Source organism: Dipodomys merriami, unplaced genomic scaffold (genome assembly GCF_024711535.1).
Source record: "Dipodomys merriami isolate MVZ:Mamm:240054 unplaced genomic scaffold, mDipMer1.0.p SCAF_436, whole genome shotgun sequence".
Taxonomy (NCBI): Eukaryota; Metazoa; Chordata; class Mammalia; order Rodentia; family Heteromyidae; genus Dipodomys; species Dipodomys merriami.
In genome coordinates this window covers 743500-767937 of record NW_027205998.1, presented here as the reverse complement: position 1 = coordinate 767937, position 24438 = coordinate 743500, and the positions used below count along the sequence as shown (strand labels likewise).

Genomic DNA, 24438 nt, shown 5'->3' with positions numbered 1-24438 from the left:
AAACGAAATTTACAACGTTGTTGGGGGGGAGGATCAGGTGTCAGAGCTAGTGGGAGTTTGGGAAGGTAGAGCAAGGGGAAACAAAGTGGAGGCAACAATGCTTGATAAGAAATGTATTCATTATCTTGCACATGTTATTGTAACTCCTCTGTACAGTATTTTCACAATGAAAAGAAAGAAAATGAATTTCACTTCATATATAAAAAATGTTCTGTGCTCAATTCAGCAGGAAATACACGAACATTGGAACAAAACAGAAAAGATTAGAATGGCCCCTGTGCAAGGATGACATGCAAATTCTTGAAGTGTTCCATATTTTTACAACAGGTGCTGGAGGGTATGTGGACAAAAGGGAACCCTACTGAATCCTTGGTGGGAGTGTAAACTTGTTCAACCACTTTGGAAAGCAGTATGGAGGTTCCTCAAAAGACTCCACATAAAGCCCACCCATGACCCAGCAATCCCACTTTTGGGCACTCACCCAAATGATCACAAACAAGACCACAATAAAACTACCAGCACAACTATGTTACTGCACCATTATTTACGATAGCTAAGGTATGGAACCAATTCCGATTCCCCTCAATTGATGAATGGATCAAGATAATTTGATAGATAGATAGATAGATAGATAGATAGATAGACAGATAGATAGATAGATAGATAGATAGATAGATAGATAGATAGATAGATACATGCATTCTATGCCTCCATCTGAAAGAATGACATCACTCAATTTATTAAGAAATGGAAAGACTTGGAAAAAAACTTACTAAGTGAAGTAAGACAAGTCCAAAGAAACATAGGACCCCTGGTTTCCCTTATTTTCAGTTATTCATATATGTCTGGGATAAATAAAAAAGGTCAAAAGCTATGTACCTATGACTAGATAAGATGATGTTAAGGGAAATGTACTCCAAGATATTGACACAAGTGGTTTTTTCATTCTTGCTATTGTTTTTAATGGACTTACAATGTATGATGTGATATTTTTGTTTCTTTATATGTTCCTCCCCCACTTTATAACACCTGCTTTCACTGGATTTGAAGTTGGTGCACCAATATCTTATATATACACTTCTCTAATTTGGGGAGGGGAAAGGAAAAAACACAATGCTTAAATAGGGATACAGGTTGACCCATTGTAACAATGAGATGCACAAGACACTATGATGAAAAATGAAGTTTATATTTAGGCGGGGCATGGGAGACAGGGAGGAGAGGGTACTTGTGGAGGTTAGAGAGAAAGGATGGTGGGGGAAAATAAAGGAGGAGGTAACAAGGCTTGTTAGGAAATGTACTCATTAACTTTCTCATGTAAATGTGAGCCCTGTGAACAGTACTTTTACAATAAAAATGTATGAAAATGATCTGAGAAGGAAAAGTTTATTTTCCCTATATAATATCGTTAACAAAGAAATTAATGCAAAACACTGACATGAAAGTATTTTGAAAAAGTGTGTGTGTGTGTGTGTGTGCACACGCGCGAGCCCGCGCACATGTGAGTACTCGTGCATTTGTGTTGGCATGCTCAGAGTTTGGACTCAGGACTTCAAGGCCTTGCTAGGCATTTCCTCTCTAGATTGATGAGGTACTATAAAAGCTACATCACCATTCCTGGCTCTTTGGTAGTTCATTAGAAGTTTTGAAAAATAATGAATTTCTTTCTTTTGCTCTGATTGTCTTCCAACTGTTATCCACAGATCTGGCGCTCCAGAGTAGATATCCCAAGTAGTCAGGATTACAGGTGTGGCCATCCAGCACAAGGCTTTAAAAATAAATTTAAAAGTAGAAAAATATTTACTTCACGGGATCCTGTTTTATTATCTACTAATTTTAAAGCATTTTGGACTGATTATATGTAAATTCATTTTGCTTCTGGATTCTTAAAAAATGTAAGTGATGATATTTGAAAGTTTTATTACTTTTTAAAAAGGAAACGAACTGTGGTACAGAAGAAATTTGCCCCTCTTTGGACCTCAATTTGTGCTCTCAGTTCTGTGCATGATAAGCCAATGCCACCAAAACAATCTGGGTTGAAGACATAATGTGACAGAAAAAAAATCACGATGGACATTGCTATGCTATTATTAATTGGACAACATGAATATTGAATTGAGAGTGTAAGAGAATGGAGAGATTTTACTTATCATTTTGTATTGCTGAAAGACTGTTGGAAACTTTGACTCATTTCCCTCCTTTGTGTGTCTTTGGGCCATATAATTCGTGCCTTTAATTACAATTTTCCCAACATTAAAATGGTAATAACATTAGCATTAAAGCAAATTTTATCTTAAGAATTAAGAAATAAAACTTGTGAAATACTTAACATAAAATTCTATGAATGAGCTTTGAGTTTAGCCAGCAGTTTTTTAAAATACTAAATAGAATGCAATAAGTATTACAGAAACCATTACATGTAGTGAGCAACCAGATGTAATGTTATCTATTGACCATGCTCTGCTTCAAAGGAAACCAGATGGATAACTTCTCATGCTGTACATCAAATTGATTATCTTATGTCTTGGTAGTTTAAAAATATCAGGGACAGAATCATGAAGGAATGTTGTAGATTGAGGTTAAGTCCATATGAAAATGTACAAACTTGATAAAACATACACGTATCTCAGCAGTTTATTGTTTTTTACATCATTTAAGTTACATTGTAAAGATAGGGAAAACCTAGCAGAATGAATTCTCTTTTTGATATATTTTCATAGGTCCTAAGAAGGATGAACTCTTTCCTCACTCTTGTAGAGGCATCATCAGATGAGAGGAAATGTATTTTTTTATTTGCTTCCTTCCATTTATTCTTCAGTTTGAAATCTGAACTACATGAGACTGAAAGAAGCTAAGGAAAATTAGACTTGCAGGCTTTGGAAAGAGCAATCAATGTAAAATAAATAAAATACGTATAGCCTTGTAAAAGGTATAACTAAATTGAGTTACCTAGTCTCAAGCATAAACAGAAAACGATTTAAGCAATATCATGTTATTAAAAATTGAAAAATGTTAGGAGTTTAATTATTTTCCTTTCTACTACACTGATTTAATTATTGATTTTGTATAGAGAGATTAAAGATGAGATTAACAAGAAATGATTAAAAATGGACAAAAGTTCTGAATAGACCTGTTTTCCAAAAATCCCTGAAAATCACCAGTGGGTTTACAAAGTTGGGTTTAATACCACTTTTATGTTGGCTTAATGCTTTGTGAAAAGAAGTCATTATAGAGAAATGCAATTCAAAATTACTATGATATTACTTCATAACTATTAAAATCAAAGGAGCCAGGTGTGATGGTAAAGGCTAGTAAGTCCAAGCAGTTAGGAGGTTGGAGTAAGGATTTGAGTCTAAGGCCAGTCTGGGGTACTAAAATCGTAAAAACCTTCCTTTATAAAAACTCAAAAGGTAATATTGTTGGTGAGAGTGTAGAGAAATAAAATTTTCTTCACTCTTGTTCATAATTCAGGTTAGTATTCTCATTGTAGAAAGTAGTGTGCAGTTTTCTAAAGAAATGCAAAGTTGAAATCTCATCTGACCCACCAATCATATGATTATTTCTGTATAAGTAACTCTTAAGTATATCTGTATTTCATTGTTATTCACATTATTCACAACAACAGCCAATTTATAAATCGAAGTTAACATTTCAACAACAGACTAATAAAACAACTGTGGTACATGAACAAATATATTTTTCTGTTTCATCTTTTAAATAGCAAAATACTTCTCCCATTAGCCACAACTTACAATCACTTGAAAGATGTATTTTAAATGAAGAAAAACATTGTCTTCTGATCTTTGTAAACACACACACACACACACACACACACACACATACACACACACACACACACACACACACACCCCAACCTCAAACATCAAGAGAGAAATTTTTTAAAAAGTAAAGCAAACGCGAATTGCTGAGGCGTTTAGTTTACAATGTAAAAGGTAGTAGATAGACGGGATGACCAAGTATAGAGTTGAAATGTACAACATGAGGATAAAGGAGACAACACTGGCCTTACATGGGAATGAAGCTAAGTAAGTCGGAGTTGTTCTTCCTACTTTGGGTTGCTCTTTTAGTTGTTCTTCCTTCAGTAATGGATAAGATGAACGTATTTCTTTAAATATACCTGCCTGCAGAAATACTAACAAACAATATAGCAATAATGTTGTATGCTCAGCACAGCACAAAATGTCAAATTAAAATACATGCGATTATCTTTGATGTAAACTATTACAAATAAGGGAAAGCATGGGACCTTTGGTTCATTAAGTCTGGCTTACTTCACTTATATTTTTTCCAATATTTTCCATTTTCTTTCAAATGAGGTGATATCATTCTTTCCGATGGAAGCATAGTATTCCACGTGTGTGTATGTGTATGTGTGAATGTGTGTGTGTGTGTGTGTGTGTGTGTGTGTGTGTGTGTCACATTTTCTTGATCCATTCATCTACTGAGGGTCAACTGGGTTGATTCCATATCTTAGCTATGGTAAATAATACTGTGATAAACATAATTGTGTTGGTAGCTTTAGTGAGGCATTGTTTGTGGTCACTTGGGTAAATGCCTAGAAGTGGGATTACTGGGTAATAGGGAGAGCATTATTTTGTACATCAAGGATAATCTTAGTAGATGAGCAGAATAGTTCAATAGCTATGTACATATGACCATATAAGGTGATTCCAAGTGAAGTGAAATCCAAGACATGTTCTTTGTTGTTGTGGTTCTTAATGTATTTTGTGATTTCTTTTTATCCTTTTGTGTTTTCCCCACGTATAGTTTATCCCATGTAGTCACTGTATTTGATTTGATACCTGGATATTGTAAAAATGTTGATCTGAACAAGGGAAAGGAAAGGGGAAAAAAACAAAATGGTGAGACAAAAGGGGAACCTATGCAACAGTAATATTCACAAGACAATATGTTGGACATAATCTTCCGGGTTGTGTTGAGAGGGAAGAGGGAAAAATGGGGGAAAAGATAACAAGTGAGAAAAGAAATGAATTCATTACCTTACTTACATAACTATAACCCCTCTGTACATTAACTTGACAATAAAATTTAAATTAAAAATAAAATAAAATACATGAGAGCAGCAATACAGGAGATGGGAGTGGGGGAAATACTGTACTATACAAAGAAGAGTAGAAAGCTATGAGAGCAGTAAATTTACTTTAACATAGAAAGCAATAAACTAGCATACATATTTTCAGATGTCAGTCACTAAAAATGGAAAACAAAATGCACAATCAGTAGACCAAGAAAGATAAAATAGAAAACTATACAATTAAGGTGAAAGAGTGACTTGGATCAAGAATATAAAATGACACAATTAGGAAACAAATAACAAGCTGGTAAGTTTTAAAAATATTGCCCATAATTATATTAAAATATTTTTACATCACAATTTGTTAGAACTATAATTCAATTTAATAGTATATCATTTTAATAATAGGTTACTTAAAATTTAAACAAATAATATATCATTATTGTTTCATTTCTGTGAATTAATGTAATAATTCAAAGTGTATCCTACACTTAGCGCTCATCTTAACATCAAATCATAAATTATTGCACATGACTCTTCGTATTAGGTGGGAGGGTTCAGCACTATGGTAAAATTCACACTACACAGTACACGAGGGTATGACTCCTCTCATATCACTAAAGTTATGGAAATTTGATTTCTACATGCATGTTAAATTCCTGTCTAGGTGACATTTATGAAATTATATACAATTATATAAATGAGGAGTATTTCAGATGATACTTAAAAGTCATATTCATTAATTAAATTTTTATTATTTTGAACCAAATAAATATTTATAGAGAGACTGAATTTCTGAGTAGATGATGGTGTATGTGTGCCACAGTATACATTGTTTCTACAATTTGAATTAATTTTTCATAAGGGGTTAAATGTATAATATTGGATATATGAAAGTAAACTGAATGTTTATTCCATTAATCCTTTGCCACTTGTCTAATCCCAATATAAATTATCCATGTGTTTGAAGTAATGAAATTAACAACAGATATAAGGCAGGTGAATCAGTCTGTAGTAGACAAGTATTTTCCCCCTAATTTTGATAGTTAGTCCTCTTGTACACGACGGAATATTCTTGGGAAAAGGTGCTCCAGGCCGATCACAACAGCAGAATATTATGGTTTGATCTATCAAAAGAGAAGGAAGAAAGGGGAACCTTCCTTCCAAAAGTCTGCTCCAAGGGATATGATCTGTTTATGGTGGTGACTTGGAAATGAACATTTTTCACAGTCAACCTTGAAAAGCCACCTTGATAGATCATTTCTGTAAGTGGTTAAACAGGATCATTTAAGTCTTTGCAAGGAAGCCAGATTGCCTCATTTTGTGACAATTAAAACAGCAATTTAGTCAGCTATTCTTTGTACCCTTAGGAGAAAAACCCCTTGACTCTAAGCCAGGGAATCACTGGGGCCCAGAGAAGCTACTGCATTGAATAGTAATCCTAGACCTCTTAAAAACAAAAACAAACAAAACCAAAAAAACCAACAACAAACCCACAAAACAAAACAGAACAACAACAACCACAAAATTCCAGTAAGCACAGCCAAGCAGTGCTGCCATCACAGCGTACATGAAGTCAAGCAAAAAAAAACAGAAGCTCAGAGTCATGTATCAGATAACTAAATATTTTTATGAGGAAGACTGAAATGAGAATCTAGAGAGAGGGTCTGAAAAATTAATCAGAGAGACTAAAATTGGACACTCAATGATTAAAAATAGAATTCCTTGTAGAACAAGTAAATCATAAAAAGCGTGTGTATGTAAGAACAAGACAACAGACCAAATTCCAGAAATGCACATTTTCTTAGAGGTCAGTTAATGAATTATCAATGGAAATCTTTGAATTCTTAAATATTTGACCATTTGTGAGTAAAGGCCAATTGCTGAAGAGAAAGAAAATGTCATCACTCTGTTAGGAGGTCCAATATCAAAGTAAGAATAATCAAGTACATATTTGTAATAAAAAGAGAAAAATATCTTTCCAAATGAGGGTTCATTTGTTTTGATGTAACAGTTCTTGATTCATGTGCTAGCCATTACCATACAATTGATCCAGTCTCATAGCTGAATTGATATTTAGTGCAGTATTCTCACATGAAGGTAAAGAGAAAATTTACAACTGTCTGATGAAATAAGTTGAGAGTGAAGTGTTCTAATAGTGATATCTGAGGTTTAGACACAGTGAACAGGTGGGTTTTATTTTCTAAAAATCCCCCATTTTTAGCCTGGTGCCATTGGATCCCAGCTGTAATCATAGCTACTGAGGAAGCTGAGATCTGAGGATTGTCGTTCGAAGCCAGCATTGGTAGGAAAGTCCCTGAGACTCTTATCTCCATTTTACTACAAGAAAACCAGAAGTGGCACTGTGGCTCAAAAAGTAGAGCACTCACCTTGTGTTGAAGATCTCAGAGACAGTGCCCAAGCCCAGACTTCAAGCTCCTCGACAAACAATAACAAAAAAAATCTCCCTTTTCATGGACTGCCTACATCTTTTCCTAATATTCAACAAACAGGCCATTTTATCACCCACTACATTTAAGTCCTATCCTAGCTACTGTAATACAATGAATTGGTACCATATGTCAAAAGTTTCATCTTTGCAAAAACAAGTAATAGTAGTGGTAATTTTTTTCCAGTCCTTAACTTTGGGCCTGGGCCCTGAACATGGTTATGCTGGTAGCTTTAATGTGAGCTTGTTTGTTATTTATTGGATTACTGCCCATGAAGGGAATTACGTGGTCATATGTGAGATATATATTTAGTCTTTTGAAGAAACTCCATACTGCATTCCAGAGTGGTTTAACAACTTTAATTTCCCACCATCAACGTAATAGAGTTCCCATTTGGCTATATCCACGCCAGCTTATGCTATTGTAAGTTTTCTTGATAATGGCCATTCTAACTGGGATGAGGTAGAATTATAGTTCTCTTTCTTTGGTGAGTTCCTCTCTGATTTTGGAATGAGTCTAATTCCAGCTTCATAGAATGTTTAATAATTCAATTTACCTTTCTATTCCATTGAAGACTTAGATCTGTGTATTGTAAGTTCTTTGCAGGCCTTAATTTCATGGTATATTCATTGAGTCCTAGATTTTTCCGATATGGGAAGTAGTTTATTGACATTTCATTTTCATTACTTCTTGTGTGTCACTTCTTGGTTCAGATAGAGTACAGGAAAGCATTAATTTCTCTAGGATTCTCCAGGTGATTGACATAAGGTTTTCAAAGTACGCTCTTATAACGTTCTCAATTTTGCTTATTTCTGTTGTGATATCTCATTTTTGTCTCTAATTTTCTCTATTTGGGTGAGTTCTCTTATTCTATTTTGGATTTTATATTATGAAGGTGATATACAGATGGATGGGTTACAGTTACATAAGTAATGAGTACATTTTTAACAGTGTTAACTTTCCTCATTTTCTCCTGCTTCCTCCAACCCCGACAACCCACTCTCCCAAAGTTGTAAAGTTCATTTCTAACATAGTGTCTAGTGTATAGCACTGTTGTTTGGTTAAACTTTTTCCCGCAATTTCTGTGATTTCCCTTCCCTTCCCCAAATCATATTAACTTATGTATAAGAGAAAGGATACAGAAATCAAAAACAGTGAATACCAAAGGGTAAAACTAAATATACATAACTAAAAACAGTTCACTATAAAATCATCTTGTATACATTTTTGGAACTCATTTCTATAAGCATCATTTTATATGGTGATATGCATATAGCTATTAGAGCTACTGGGATCTTTTCTAAGAATGTCCTAAACATATTCTAGTTTTTCCAAATTAATAAAAACATGTACTCTTATGATTCTTTGGGGCTGGCTTGTTAAACTTATCATGTTTTTAAGTCTTTCCATTTCCTAACAAATGGGGCAATGTCATTCATTCTGATGGAAGCATAGAGTTTTGTTGTGAATATATACGAAATTTTTTTTGATCCATCATTGCTGCGTCATAGATGAGCACTATTGAGGAATCTCTGTACTTCTTCACAGATTATTTGAAAAAGTTTAAATTTCCACCAATAGTGTAGTAATGTTCCATTTTGGCCACATCCCCACAAGCCCAGCATCTGTTATTATTAGTTTTCTCATAGGGGTCATTCTAACTGGGTTGGGGTGGAATCTCAACGTTGCCTTGATTTGCATTTTTATGGCCAGAAATGTTGCATATTTTTTCATGTGTCTATTGGCCATTCATATTTCTTCTTCAATTAGGTTCCTCTTTAAATCTTTATCCCACTTATTAAGAGGGTTGTTGTTTCTGTGAGGATTTGTTTTTTTGGGGGGGGTTAACTTTTGGGGCTTTAAATGTATTTGAGAACCATTATCTGTTGCAGAGCATGTAAAGATCTTTATCTGCTGGCTTTCTATTTATCTATCTATATAATTTCTCTTCTTATATTTGGGAAGGGACTCTCAAGTCTGTTAAGTTATTGAAAGATACAATTCTGTTTTGTTGATTCTTTTTAAGTTTTATTTTGTCTCTATTTAGTTATTTTTTACTTAATTTTTATTTGTTTCTGTCTACTGCTTTGGGTTTTGTATTGTTCCTGTTTTCAAGGAGCTTGTGGTACATAATAAAATATTCATTTGAGATACCCCAATTACTTGATGTAGGCACTCAGAGCTATAAATTTTCCTCTAAGTACTGCATTTATTGTATACCAGAGGAGCTGGTATTTTGTGACTTCCTTTTTGTTAAATTCCCCAAAATTCCAGATTTCTATTCTAATCTCTTCAGTGTCCGACTGGTCATTCAGCATCGTGTGCTTATCTTAATGGGTTTGAGAATTTTTTTGCTTAAGCTATGTAATTCTAAGTTTATTCTGTTGTGGTCTGACAAGATATGAGAATTCAAATAATTTTTCTTTGAATTTGGACAGAATTTATGTGTGAAATAGGATATGTTCTATTTTGGAGAATCTTCCATGAGCTGCTGTCAAAAATGTATATTCTGATATATATTCTGTAGATGTCTGTTAGGGCTAGGTTGTCAATGTAATTCTTTAGGTCTTCAGTTTGTTGGTTGAGTTTTTCCTGGATAGGTCATCCATGGATGACAATGATGTGTTGAGATTTGTTTTCAGGTTAAGTAGTATTTGGTTGATGAAGTGGGGTGCTCCAGGATTCAGGGCTAACGGAGTTGCATTTATTAATATGTAATGTCTATTCCTACTAATTTCAATTTGAATTTTATTTTATCTTATGCTAGCAATTCAACTGTGGTCTGTTTATGGTGTCCATTTGCTTGAAAATTTTACTTACAATCTTTCAGTTTGAGTATGGGTTTGATTTTGTTAATAAAATGTGTCTCTTGTAGGAAGTAGATGGATGTGTCTTGTTTTTTAATACTGCTATCTTATCTATGTCTTCTATTTGGAAATTTAAGTTCAGTGATATTGAGAGGTAAGACTGTGAAATATCTGATACATCCTGCTATGTTATACACCTGCTCTTAAGAGCTATGACTCATCTACTTACTCTTAATATATTTACCTTATTCTTTGGTAGGGAGCATTGTATATAACCAGTTACTGTTCTTGATCTTCTCAATGTAAGATATATTTCATTAACTCCTGCTGAGTTGGTGGAGATACATGTTTTCAAATTTTCTTTGTCATGAAATATTTTTATATATCCTTTAAACGTAAAGGAGATTTTTGCTTGGTACCATGTTCACGTTTGGTAGTTGTTTGCCTTTATGTTTGACATGTATCATGCCAAGCTCTGTTTTTACCATATCAGCTAAGAAATCTATATTTATTCTGATTGTATATCCTTCTTAAATAATCAATCTTTTCACTATGGCAGGTTTAAAAATGCTTTCCTTGATCTTTAATGATCTTCTAATGGATTATGATGTGGTGGTGAGCTGTTCTGTTCTGGAATTCTCTGTTTGGTGTTCGAAAAGCTTCTCTTCTCTGAATGAGCTTCTTTGGATGTTTGGCCTGATCTCTGCAAGAATTCTGTAATATGTTTCCCATGCATTTAGTTTCTTGCTCTTCTCCTTCTTGAACCTATCTCCCCCAAATTTGATCTTCTGAGTCTTGAAGTTCTGGCAAGATCACTTCTTATTTCTTGGATTTGTTCTAAGTGATTATTTCCTCTTTCCTATTAGACCTATTCTGTCTTTGACCCTTGAGATTATCTTCTATGTCATCTATTTCCTGTGGTTACTTTCTACTTTGTTTTTGATTTCCCTGTCTTCTAATTGGTCATTTTTCAGAGCTTCTATGTCTTTATTAAAGCTTTGTTTTAGGTCTTGTATGGACTTTCTTTACATCTTTTCTTTGAGTGGAGGAGTTGGGAGGGTTGTTTTATCATATGTGTCTTCTCTTATATCTTTTTTTGGGGGGGGGGTCCAGTCATGGGGCCTTAACTCTGGGCCTAGGCTCTGTCCCTCAGCTCTTCAGCTCATGGCTAGCACTCTACCACTTGAGCCTCAGCGCCACTTCTGGCTTTTTTCTTTTTTGCTTCGGTGGTGCTGAGGAATCAAACCCAGGGCCTCATGTATGCTAGGCAAGCGCTCTACCACTGAGCCACCTTCCTAGCCATTCTTTTATATTTTTTAAGTAGGCATCCATTTTATCCTTGGACTCTCTTGACTTCCAGAATTTATTCAACATTTTGTTTGTAGTCTCCATGAATTATTTTCCATGAATTAGTTTACTAATCTTTGGTTGGTCTCATCTTGTTCACAAATTTTCTTGTAGAGGTTTTGTATCTTTTCATTAATCACATTGTTTAGCAGTATTTGTAATGTATTTTGAAAACTATCTTCTATGTTCTTGATTGGGTATTCTAGTGCCTGGTTATTTATTGTGAATTATACTACCTTGACATCACTTTTCTTGTATTTTTCTGAATCGTTCTCATCCATTTGGAGGATTTATTTTAAGGGATCTACGATATTAATAGGTGATTCTCTATGTTCTTTGTTGATTTGCAAGGTGTTGATTTGATATTCTGTTGTGATTTGTTTTTCTGGAATTAGGTTTTTGTATAGACCATTAAGTGTAGGAATAGAAATCAGTGTGATGTTAATACTTGTGGTTCCAGTGACAGTTCTGACTGTCAGTGCTATGGTGAATTGTGTCTGTGTTTGGATGGGCTGTCACTGCTCCTACTTTTTTCCCATGTGGCATTTTTATTTCCACACTTCAGCTGTGCTTTTCAATATATTGGCCAACACAGTCACTGTAATCACCTGCCTGCCTGGTCACCTTTTCATAGATTTCTGTTTTCTTGTGAAGACAATATAAAATCTTCTTTTGAGTTGTGTATCTATATATAATTATAGCTGACTTGATGTGATCCTCTATAAGTGGAGTACCTGGTAGGACCCCAAATCTCTGTTTCACTAGAGAAAACTAGAGTGGTTTTTTTGTTATTATTCCATTGTTTTTCCTCTTCCTCAGATTTATTTTATATATTGTTGATTTTTTCAGGTAATTTAGGATTGTGATTTTTGTATCAGATTATTTTTGTTTTGCTCTTTGTGTTGCTGTGAAATAGTGATTTCAGGCTTGTTTGAAGAGAGAGAAAGAATATGAAATGTTTGTTACTACATTCAAAGAAAGAGAGTAGGCATTTTAAACTATTTGCTACAGGTAAGAATTGTGTTAAAAATTTTTTCCACATCTTTCTGTCGTCAGAAATTTCAAGTATGTAGCAGATGCTATGAGTATGCCTTAAAAGATACCTTATGAATAAAGTTGTTATATAATTGTTGGCTTTGATTTACATTAAAACTAGCATGTCATTCTCTATGTCCATCTAACGTCAAGTGTCTTTAACTGGTCTGTATATAAATATGTAAGCAACTACACAGGAGATTTGAGAATTCATCTGAGGGATTCAGTCTAGCTCAGATCCTGCCTAGACCATCCTGCGTCCACCATGGAAACTGGACTGCTGTCTGACTCCATCACACACAGCTGATTTTTGGTATAAGACTGCTTTATATTTACAAATTTTAAGACTCTTGTGGAACATTCTCTGTAAACCTTACACAGCCTGACCTGAAAAAGCCAGCTATGTTGTTTTGCTATTGAAACATGTGTAAAGCCTCTTGTAAGAAAGTCTCTTGCAAACTTTGATTTTCAGATTTCACAGGCATCCAAGCTATGCTAAAACTGTCATCCCATCTATTGAGTTGTGTCATTGCAGTGTTCTGGCAAGTACTTGTTGATCAATTCTTGACAGGGTGCATGTAAGCTATCCTTGTTCCCATTGATCTCCTTGTTGATTTAATTAGAAATATTAAAGGGTTTTGTGGCAAAGATTGCAGTTCAAACCAGCCCGGCAGAAAAATCCCTCTGATACTCTATCTCCCAGGTAACCAGCAAAGAGCAGTCTGGAAGCTGGCTCAAAAATTAACCATCAAAACGCTAAATAGGGCCCTCCGTCTCAACGTTGTAGGACACTAGCCTCGAGCAGAATTGCTCAGGGAAAATGCTCAGGCTTTGAGTTCAAAACTCAGATCCCAGCCACAAGCACCTAGACCACCTGACAAGGTGGAAAAAAGTAAGAGGAGAGGATGTCACATCAGCCACTTTGTGCCTGCCCTTTCAAAATTAACCAGAGACAGGAGGTCAATAGAAACAAGTTGAGAAGCTTGTCCATCTAATGTCCATATCTGTGTAACTTCTAACTGGACAGGAATTTATATTCTTGCCTTTGTTACCTGCTATTGATAGGAAATTATCAAGCTCTCTCACCAGGCCATTATCTACTCCAATTCAGCTCTGGCTTCTGACTGGTTTTCGACTCATGATCCAAATGGAATTTTTTCTGGCTTGTGTCCATGGTGTGTTTTCCTGTGTCACTCGTATCTAGTCCTGCCACCATGTCAGCCGATTGCCTGATCTCAGAATTTTCAACTTTCTCTCTAACAGGATAACAGCCCTCACTTAGACCTGGGACCAAGTCAAGGCCATCCTATTACTGCAGGCAACCAAATGCTTTGGCTTGGACCCAGCGCAGACCTGGACCTGAAGGTCCCGGCCCCAATGACTCCTCAACATTCCCATGCCAGCAGGAGTTTGCCAGAAATGACAACAATGACCTCAACATTTTATACTCCAGGGTTCAAAACCATTGGAATCTGCTTTGTTCTCATAACTTAATGATACTCCACTCTCAGCCCAATTCTTTTTATGTTTCCAAAGATCCTATATGAAGAATAGCCTCTCCCCTCTTGGCCCTATCATTTTATGTATCTAAAGATGGAATATGAGGGGTGACCCCCATCCTTTTGTCCTAGGCCCATACAGATTCCAGGCAAAATTCCAGGTATGTGTGAATTCCTTTGAAGTGAAGGCAGGGCAGCCCACAGAGGCCTAGCTGTAAATATTCCATTGTGGGCCCAACTGAAAGGCCCCCACCTTCTTTGACCTAGGGGTTTTTCAATAACCACTCCTTGCTCAGACCTCCTATAAAAACACAAATCCTGTACCAGCTCCCTCACACAACCTTCAAACCCTTTGGAATGGCTGTGCCTCTCGCCGTTCCTTAATAAACAATCTTCTCCCATTGATGATTGAGTCTGTCCTATACCTTTTCCATTTTCCTCCAATTTCTTAATAAGGTCAGTCTGTATTCTATGATCCTACAGAGAGATAATTAGGTAAACATTCTTTTACAGCCTTCTGAATAATTCTGATTCTGCCCACATCAGTTATCTATCCAGACCTGTGCCCGAGTGAGAGGATTTTAAAAGAATTAAGTGATCTAAAATTTAAACTTAAATGTAGAATAAAATTAGTTCCAATGCATTACATTAAGATATTTATAAACACCTGAGAAACCTAAAGGTGTATAAGATTTTTTTTATTGAAAGTGAAGGAATAGTGGCATTTGGTTCTCTATATTTTAAGAAATTTGCAAAAAGGATTGGCAAAATAAGATTAACATTTGCAGCAGGCTTGACACATTAAATTTTGCATATTGAAAGGAGCACAAGCCTCAGTAATATGTCAATGCTATCCTCTTATTTATTTCTAAAGGTTTATGCTTCTGGTCTCTTAATATTAAAAGTTAAAAAATTAATTTTTAGCTAGTTGTGCAAAGGAGTTTCGCTTCATCATGTCAGTGTTGAATAGAGTATATGTGCATTTCAATGTACAATACATCTGGATCATTATCAAACTTTCTATTTTTCTTCCTTCCCTTACGCCAACCCCATCTATTCCTTCAAGTTTCCTACTTATATTCTCACATGTGTATGATTGTATTAGTCCACCATTTCCCTCTCCATTCTTATGCCCTACTCCCCTTAAGGCCAACTCTCCCTTTTAAGTCTTGTTTGAACTTCATGGTATTTTGTTAAATATCTCTGACTTTGGGATTTGGCTTTGGGCTTGCCACATCCTCTCTTCCATGTTTGGCCTCCATGAATGAGGAATTTTCTCCACATTACTAATCTCTGAATGGCTGAAATAGGTCTCCTGTACTATTCACCTTCAGTCCTAAATTCAGAATTGGAGCTTTTTTTCTTCTCTATGCACTGAAGATGGAAGGAAAATAATTTCCATGCTCTTAGCATTGTGCTATTTATCATGAATTTCCATTGCTTATCACTTCAGCAATCTAAATTTAAAGTCATGTTTTCTGCATCATATTCACACAGTTTAAGTGAATATCGAGGGTAATTAACCTAGTATTGAAAGTTTAGGAACGCTTTTCAATTTCTGATGATAGACGCTTGAGTAAGTTTAATTATACAGATTCCACTATGTTGTGAGTCCTGTAGTCTTTTACATTTTCAAATAAATAAGAGTTAGTTTTTATTAATGATTACAATCGCTTTTTTCAGTATTTGAAACGCTGTCCCAATTATTTTACAACTTTCACATTAAGCTAGACTGAACTTCCCTCCCCGCACTTTCCCCACTACTTCAGGTTAAGACTCCTTGGGCTTTATTCGTTGAGAGGCCAAAGGAAGAGAAAACAGAGAGGTGATCATTACTCAGATATCTCCTTCCTATTCTGTTTCTGCTATTTTGTTGAGAGGAAGACTGGAGCAGGGCACAAGAGTGATGCTTGACTTCACCATACAAAGGAGCATTCCTGGCATGTCAATTATTTTTCTCAGAATCACTAAAACTGCTTACTCTTGCCTTATCTGTAACAATCTAACTGTGGCACCCTTGGTGCAGGAGGAAGCACACTAACAAGATATTACCTATAAATTGGTATTTTATATCTCAACTTACTACTATCATAAATATAAATCTTTGGCTACATACATGCAAAGGCACTGATTATCCAACAGTACCTTAGTGAGGAATAGACAATTCCACTCATCTCCCCACTCCTCTCGTCTCCTACTTTTACCTTTCCTCACTTACCCTCCCCTACCTTCTTTCTTTGTGTCTCACTCCTCCATATTCATCTTTACTTGCTCTATTTTCTCTTCTAGTAGCAAGTGATTTGGCTTATCCGACAACACATAAATAATTTAATTTTTTTCTCTTTTTTGTGATTATTTCCTCTTGAGAATTTAGTTCTACACTAGAACCAGTGGCTTACACCTAGCTACTGGGTAGCTTCAAATTTGACAATTGATATTCGAAGCTATTCCAAATAAATAAATCTAAGGGATTCTTTCTTCCACTTTTGGTAAAAGGAAGAAGTGAAGGTGTACAGGTGATATAGTCCAAACATTGAGAATTAAAGCCCAGAGCTCAAGGCCAGGAGTTCAAACCCATTACCAGCTCAATAAAAAAAAAAAAAGAATCATTCGTCTTTGAATGGGGATATTTGTCCAAAAATATATACCCAGGACAATTTTCAACGTCAAAGACTCTTTCACAGGCTCTTTCACATCTTAATCGGATTCCTCTGCTTGATTCACCTTATAAAAAATAGGAACCACACTTCACATTAAAAAGAGTGAGTGAAGTTTTAGAAGAAGATGGTGGAGGAGAAGCTGGAGGCTAAACAAGCTCTCCCATAGAAAGCAGTTTTAGTGTTCCAGTGAACAGTCCTAGGCTAAAGAATCACACCAAGTGTGCCATCACAGTACAGAAAAGTTGGCAAGAGAGGGAAAATCTAGGCAAGGAGACAGATCTGAGCACCTGTCAGTAGCCATAGCTGCAGCAGCAGCAGTTACAGCAGTGGCAGCAAAGGTGCCTCCAAATCTATGGAGAGAGTCTAGTACAAAGGCAGCAGATGTGGCGGGCAAGCGATTCTACTCTACACCAGCAAGAACAGACAAGCAGCAGATATCTTCATCCTGCAGATCACAGACCAGAGACGGCCCAGGGACCAAGACTCTGGCATGATAGAACCCTTACATCCTTCCTCCTTCTCAGGGAGCAGAGGAAGAAAGGCCACCCCTCACCCCCAACACCGGACATCTCCATCTTTGATACTGACAAAGGCCTGGCTGAGCAACTAGCTCCAACTAAGGCCTCAAGAGTCATTTAGCATGTCATAAGAACCTAACCTGACCCGGCAGGCTCAGCTCCAGCAAGAGGCTAACACTCCCTACAGCAGCCTGGACAAACTGTTGAAACTCAGTAAACATAAATCCTAAGAATGGCTCCAGCCTGCGTTCTGTGGGAGTCTCAGGAGCTAGCCCCTCAGGGATAAGGCACTGTATGCTGAAAGGCCTCAACCCTACCCAGAACCTAGCCTCATCAACAGCATCTCCAAACTAGAGGAAAGAGCCATCTCCCTCTTTTGTGACTCAAAGTAGATATTCCTCCCACTGAACTAGCCTGGAAGGAGGATCCCAAAATTGTGGGTAATGCAGAGCATTTTTCTGCTGCTCAAACAAATTGACTTAAGAAACCAATCAAGCCACAGTAAAACCAAACACCAAAAGCAGACCAGAGACTCTACCACGAGACTGGTTATGGATACAGGGGAGATACATAATCTTTCCATCACCCCACCAAAAAAAGCCAAAAATCAAAGAACTCTTTTTTGAACCTTTTTTAAATTGTTATATTTAAACAATTGTTTTCTATTAACCTTTTTTTCCTCTCATAATTTTTATTTTAGCTGTATATGTGTGTGAGTGTGCTTTTAAAGGGAACAATCCAAGAGGAGGGAATAACCATTATCAACTTATATGCCCCAAATATTGGTGCACCCAGATATGTCAAACAAATGCTCTCAAACTTACAGAATAAAATAGATCCCAATACAATAATACTAGGAGACTTTAACACACCACTCTCACCAAAGGACAGGTCTACCAACCAGAGGATTGGCAAAGAAGCTACCGAATTAAGAGAGGCCATACTTCAAGCGGAATTAACTGACACCTACTGGGTATTTCACCCTAAAACAACACAGTACACATTCTTCTCAGCAGCTCACGGAACTTTCTCCAAAATAGACCATATCATAGTTCATGCAAGGAACTTAAGCAAATACAAAGGGATCGACATAATCCCCTGTATCCTATCTGACCACAGTGGAATCAAGCTAGCTCTCAATAACAAAGCATACCGCAGAAATTTCTCTAATACATGGAAATTGAACAGCACACTCCTTAACAATGCCTGGATAACAGAAGAGATCAGAGAAGAATTAAAGCATTTCCTACAACTCAATGAAAATGAAAACACCTCACAAAGAAACTTGTGGAACACAGCAAAAGCAGTCCTGAGGGGCAAATTTATTGCCCTCAGTGCCTACATCAAGAGAATGGAGACAGACCAAGTAAATAATCTCATGTTGCAATTAAAACAGCTAGAAAAACAAGAAAAAATGGGACCTAAAGCTACTAGACGAAGACAGGTAACCAAATTAAAAGCAGAGATTAACTAATTAGAAAATCAGAAAACCATAAGCAAAATAAACCAAACAAAAAGCTGGTTCTTTGAAAAAATAAACAAAATTGATGGCCCATTGGCTAGATTAATTAAAAAAAGAAGAGAGGAAACCCATATTAATAGGATTAGGGATGCCACGGGAAACATCACAACACGTACCCAAGATATCCAAACAATTATAACAGACTACTTTCAAAAGCTATACTCTCTAAAGGAAGAAAATCGGGCAGAAATGGATGCATTTTTAGAGAAATACAAGTTGCCCGAACTGAGCAAAGAAGAAGTTAACCAATTAAATAAGCCAATATCCTATAATGAGATACAGGAAGCTATCAAAAGTCTTCCAACAAAAAAAAGCCCAGGACCACATGGATTCACAGCAGAATTCCATAAGACCTTTAAACAAGAACTAATACCCATACTCCTCAAGCTCTTCAGAGAAACAGAGAAGGAGGGAGCTATCCCAAACACATTCTACGAAGCCAATATCACACTCATCCCCAAACCAGGCAAAGACCCAACCAAAAAGGAGAATTACAGGCCAATCTCCTTGATGAACACAGATGCAAAGATCCTTAACAAGATTCTAGCTAACAGAATCCAGAAACACATAAAAAAAAATAATTCACTATGACCAGGTAGGCTTCATCCCAGAGACACAGGGATGGTTTAACATACGTAAGTCAATAAATGTAGTCCAACATATCAACAGAGCCAAGGTCAAGAATCACATGATTATCTCCACAGATGCAGAAAAGGCCTTTGACAAAATTCAACATTCATTCATGCTAAAAGCTCTGGAGAAAATAGGCATAGAAGGAACATTTCTAAAAACAATAAAAGCCATTTATGACAGACCAATAGCCAATATTATACTTAATGGGGAAAAGCTACAACCAATTCTCTTAAAATCAGGAACAAGGCAAGGATGCCCACTGTCTCCACTCCTCTTCAATATAGTCCTAGAACCCTTAGCCAGGGCAATAAGGCAAGAAAAAGACATTAAAGGGATCCGCATAGGGAAAGAAGAAGTTAAACTATCCCTTTTTGCAGACGACATGATACTATACTTCCACGATCCCAAAAACTCCATCCCCAAACTCTTAGAAATCATAAATCACTTCGGCAAAATAGCAGGATACAAAATAAACCCACAAAAATCAGTTGGCTTCCTATACACTGATAATGTACAAGAAGAGAGAGAAATAAAGGAAGCAACCCCATTCACAATAACCTCCCGAAAAATAAAATATTTAGGAATTAACCTAACCAAAGATGTAAAAGAACTATTTAATGAGAACTATAAAAAGTTAAAGAAAGAAATTGCAGAAGACACTAGGAAATGGAAAGACCTCCCATGCTCCTGGATAGGCCGACTTAATATAGTAAAGATGGTAATACTTCCAAAACTAATATACAAATTCAACGCAATTCCTATTAAAATCCCAATGACGTACATCACTGTAATACAGAAAACAGTCCAAAAATTCATATGGAACAACAAAAGACCTAGAATAGCCAAAACAATTCTAGGGGATAAAGACAATATGGGAGGGCTATCCATGCCGAACTTCAAACTCTACTACAGAGCTATAATAACAAAGACAGCATGGTACTGGCACAAAAACAGACCCGAAGACCAATGGAACAGAATAGCAGATCCAGAAATAAATCCACAGGCCTACAGCCAGCTGATATTCGACAAAGGAGCCAAAGACATACAATGGAAGAAACACAGCCTCTTCAACCGCTGGTGCTAGGAAAACTGGGCAGCCACATGCAGAAAACTAAAAGTGGACCCCAGCCTATCACCATGCACCAACATCAGCTCAAAATGGATTAAAGACCTTAACATTAAACCTGAATCTCTGAAACTACTGCAGGACAGAGTAGGAGAGACACTTGAACTAATAGGCACAGGAAGGAACTTCCTGAACAGAGTCCCAGGGTCACAACAAGTTGGAGAGAGACTCGACAAATGGGACTACCTTAAAATAAAAAGCTTCTGCACAGATAAAGCTATCGCAACCAAGTTAGAAAGACAACCAACTAATTGGGAAAAACTATTTACCAACAATATATCAGAAAAGGGGTTAACATCCTGTATATACAGGGAACTCAAGAAACTAATCCCTCCCAAACCTAACAAACCAAATACGAAATGGGCAAGGGAACTAAAGAGGGACTTCTCAAATGAAGAAATAAAAATGGCAAAGAAACACATGAGGAAATGTTCATCATCCCTGGTGGTGAAGGAAATGCCAATAAAGACAACCCTGAGATACCACCTTACCCCAGTCAGAATGTCCCACATCCACAAATCAGCCAACGACAAATGCTGGAGGGGATGTGGAGAACGAGGAACGCTATTACACTGCTGGTGGGAATGTACACTCATACAACCACTTTGGAAAGCAGTCTGGAGGGTCCTTAGAAAGCTAAAGATTGACCTCCCTTACGACCCAGTCATACCACTTCTAGGCATCTACCCTGAACAACAGGAACCAATATACAAGGACAGATGCACCTCCATGTTTATTGCAGCACTGTTCGCAATAGCTAGGATATGGAAACAACCTAGATGCCCCACCACAGATGAATGGATTCAAAAATTGTGTTATCTATACACAATGGAATATTATGCAGCCATTAGAAATGACAAAATAATGGCATTTGCAGAGAAATGGATGGAGCTAGAAGGAATCATGTTGAGCGAGGTAAGCCAAGAATGAAGAGACAAACAGTACATGGTCTCCCTGATAAGTGGATGATGAATCCAAAATGTTAGGTGATATGACAAAACTAACAGGACTTAAGAAACAAAGAACTCCCACTCATCTGGTTGAACCACTACCAAATATCCCCATGCTGCTGATCACATATATGGTATATAACATGTGAGCACCGTTATATATTACAGACTGTGATAGACAATTTGCTCCAGGAAAGTTAGAATGAACTTGTGACTTTAAATGAGCATCATTATTCCACAATACTGTGAAATTCCGGAAATTAAGTAATCACTTAATCACAATCAAAAAAAAAAAGAACCTTGAGGAAGGGAGGGAGGGAGGGGATGGTAGGGGGAAAACAATGGAGGGGGTAACAATGTTCAAGAGGAAGTGTACTCATTACTTCACTCATGTAACTGTAACCCTCTGTATAGTATCTTTACAATAAAAAAATTAAAAAAATCTCTTTGGAACTTTTGGTCTTTTTTTGTAATTCTTTTCATTTTTTCCCCTTTCTTTTTACTTTGTTGGTTGTTTTTCCAGCTGTGGTGACTTCAACATATGTGTGCATTTTATTTCAATTTTTTGTGTCTATATTTTATTTCATATAACACAAACTACAAAAAGACTCAGTGATTTATAAATTTCCAAATAGAATTCTAAGATAGACACTCGAAATTTTGTTACTACTAAGAATGGGCAGGTCTTCTTAGTGGAGGGGATAACAGTATAAAAGGGACATTGTTTGACATGATTTGAATTCTTCCTCCTTTTGCCTCACTAAGTATTACTTCAAAGACGTTATTGAAAATAAAATAATTTTTTCTGTATGAAATCAGAATTTTTGTTTTAATTGGGACACACTACACTTTCATATTTCATGTTAAGTCTAAAATCTTCTTCCCTTGATTTAAAATAACAGATATGAATTTATAATGCTAAAATAGCATCTATGAATTTATATGAAATAGTCCAAACTATTTTCACTTCACGCTATAAGTAATATATAGTGTAATAATAATAGTGATTAATATACTCTGTAATAATGGACTTTGGGAAAATCAATTACAGTGGATTTTTGTGAGATATTAAATAATAGGAAAATTATATTTGATTCTATTTAAAAAACTCACAGTTACATCTAAAAATAACTCATAGTTATAAACTAATGCTGAAAAAGCAAGGTTGCTTATTGGAAAAAGCCAGAAATTTCAATAAGTATGTTTCGTTAATGGACTTGGATCTGTGTTTTAGTGGCTCATGCCTATAATCCTAGCTATTCAGGAGACTGAGATCTGGGGATAGTGGTTCAAAGCCAGACTGGGCAGAAAAGTCTGTGAGACTCCTATCTACAATAAACCAACTGAAAACTAGAAAGCGCACTGTGGCTCAATTGGTAGAGTGGTAGACTTGAGCTAAATAGCTGATGGACAGTGCGCAGGCCGAGAGTTTCAACCCCACAACCGACAAAAAAATCTGACATGGATTTGTATTATTTAATGATTTTTCAATTGTGAAAATGTGTACAGAGGGGTTTCAATTACATGAGCAAGGTAATGAGTACATTTCTTATCAAGTATTATGCCTCCTCCTCTTTTTTTCCTCTAATCATTCCTTCCCATCTCTCCCCCACTCCCACCCCCCCATCCCCCCTCCGTCCCAAAGTTGTAAAGTTCATTTTTGATATAAGCTCTTATAAATCTCATTGTTGCAATGGGTCCACCAGTTTCTCTATTTGAACAATTTATTTTTCCCTTCCCCTCCCCAAATTATAGCAACATCAAAAGAGTGCTTATACCATGGGGAAGGGACATAAAAAGCGACAAAGAAATCATCATATAAGTATGCTAGAAAAAAATAGCAAGAAAGAAAAATCATTTGAGTCCTTATCTTGGGATTCATTTCACCTAATATCAACTTACCTGACCCTTTCTACTTGCATCAGACATATACTAGCAATTGCAAATAAGGGAAACCATGGGACCAATGTTTCTTTGGGCCTGGCTTACTTCACTTAATATAACTTTTCCAAGTCTCTCCATTTCCTAACAAATGCTGCAATGTCATTCCTTCTGATGGAGGCATAGAATTCCATTGTGTATATATACCACATTTTCTGGATCCATTCATAGACTGAGGGGTATCTGGGTTGGTTCCATATCTTATCTATGGTAAATAATACTGCAATAAACATAGTTTTGCTGGTAGCTTTAGTATGGTCTTATTTTTGATCATTTGGGTAAATGTCCAAAAGTGGGATTGCTGGGTCATAGGGGAACTGTACATAGAGTCTTTTGAGGAACCTCATACTACTTTCCAAAGTGGTTGAATATGTTTACACTCCAACCAACAATGCAACACGGTTCCCTTGTGGCCACATTGCCTCCAGCATCTGTTGATATTAGATTTCTTGATTATACCCATTCTAACTAGGGGGAGGTGGTATCTCAATGTTGTTTTGATATGCATTTGTTTTTGTCTAGGGAGGTTGAGCATTTCTTCATGTGTCTATTGGCCATCCTTTCTTCTTCAGAGAAGTTTCTCTTTAAGTCTTTAGTCCACTTATTTATTGGGCAATTTTTTCTTTGAGGATTTGTTGTTGGGGGATTTAATTTTTTGAGTTCCAGGTATATTTTAGATATGAGATCCTTGTCGGTTGTATGGCTAGTGAAGATCTTCTCCCAATCCATGGGCTTTCTATTGATCTTGCTAGCTATGACCTTTGCCATGCAGGTCTGCAATTTCATGCAATCCCATTTGTGCTACCTTTCTTTATTTGTTGTGTTTCTGGGTCTCTATTGAGAAAATTTCAGCCTCTGCCAAGGAGACCTATGGTATGTTCAATTCTGTCCTGT

At 36.4% G+C, this 24438-nt stretch overlaps 1 non-coding gene across 1 annotated transcript; it reads left to right on the top strand.

Moving 5' to 3' along the window:
- Positions 1–209: 209 nt before the first annotated feature.
- On the top strand, positions 210–320 carry LOC138807844 (U6 spliceosomal RNA). Its single transcript, XR_011366289.1, has one exon. It is a non-coding gene; the product is annotated as a U6 spliceosomal RNA (small nuclear RNA).
- The last annotated feature ends 24118 nt before the right edge of the window (positions 321–24438 follow it).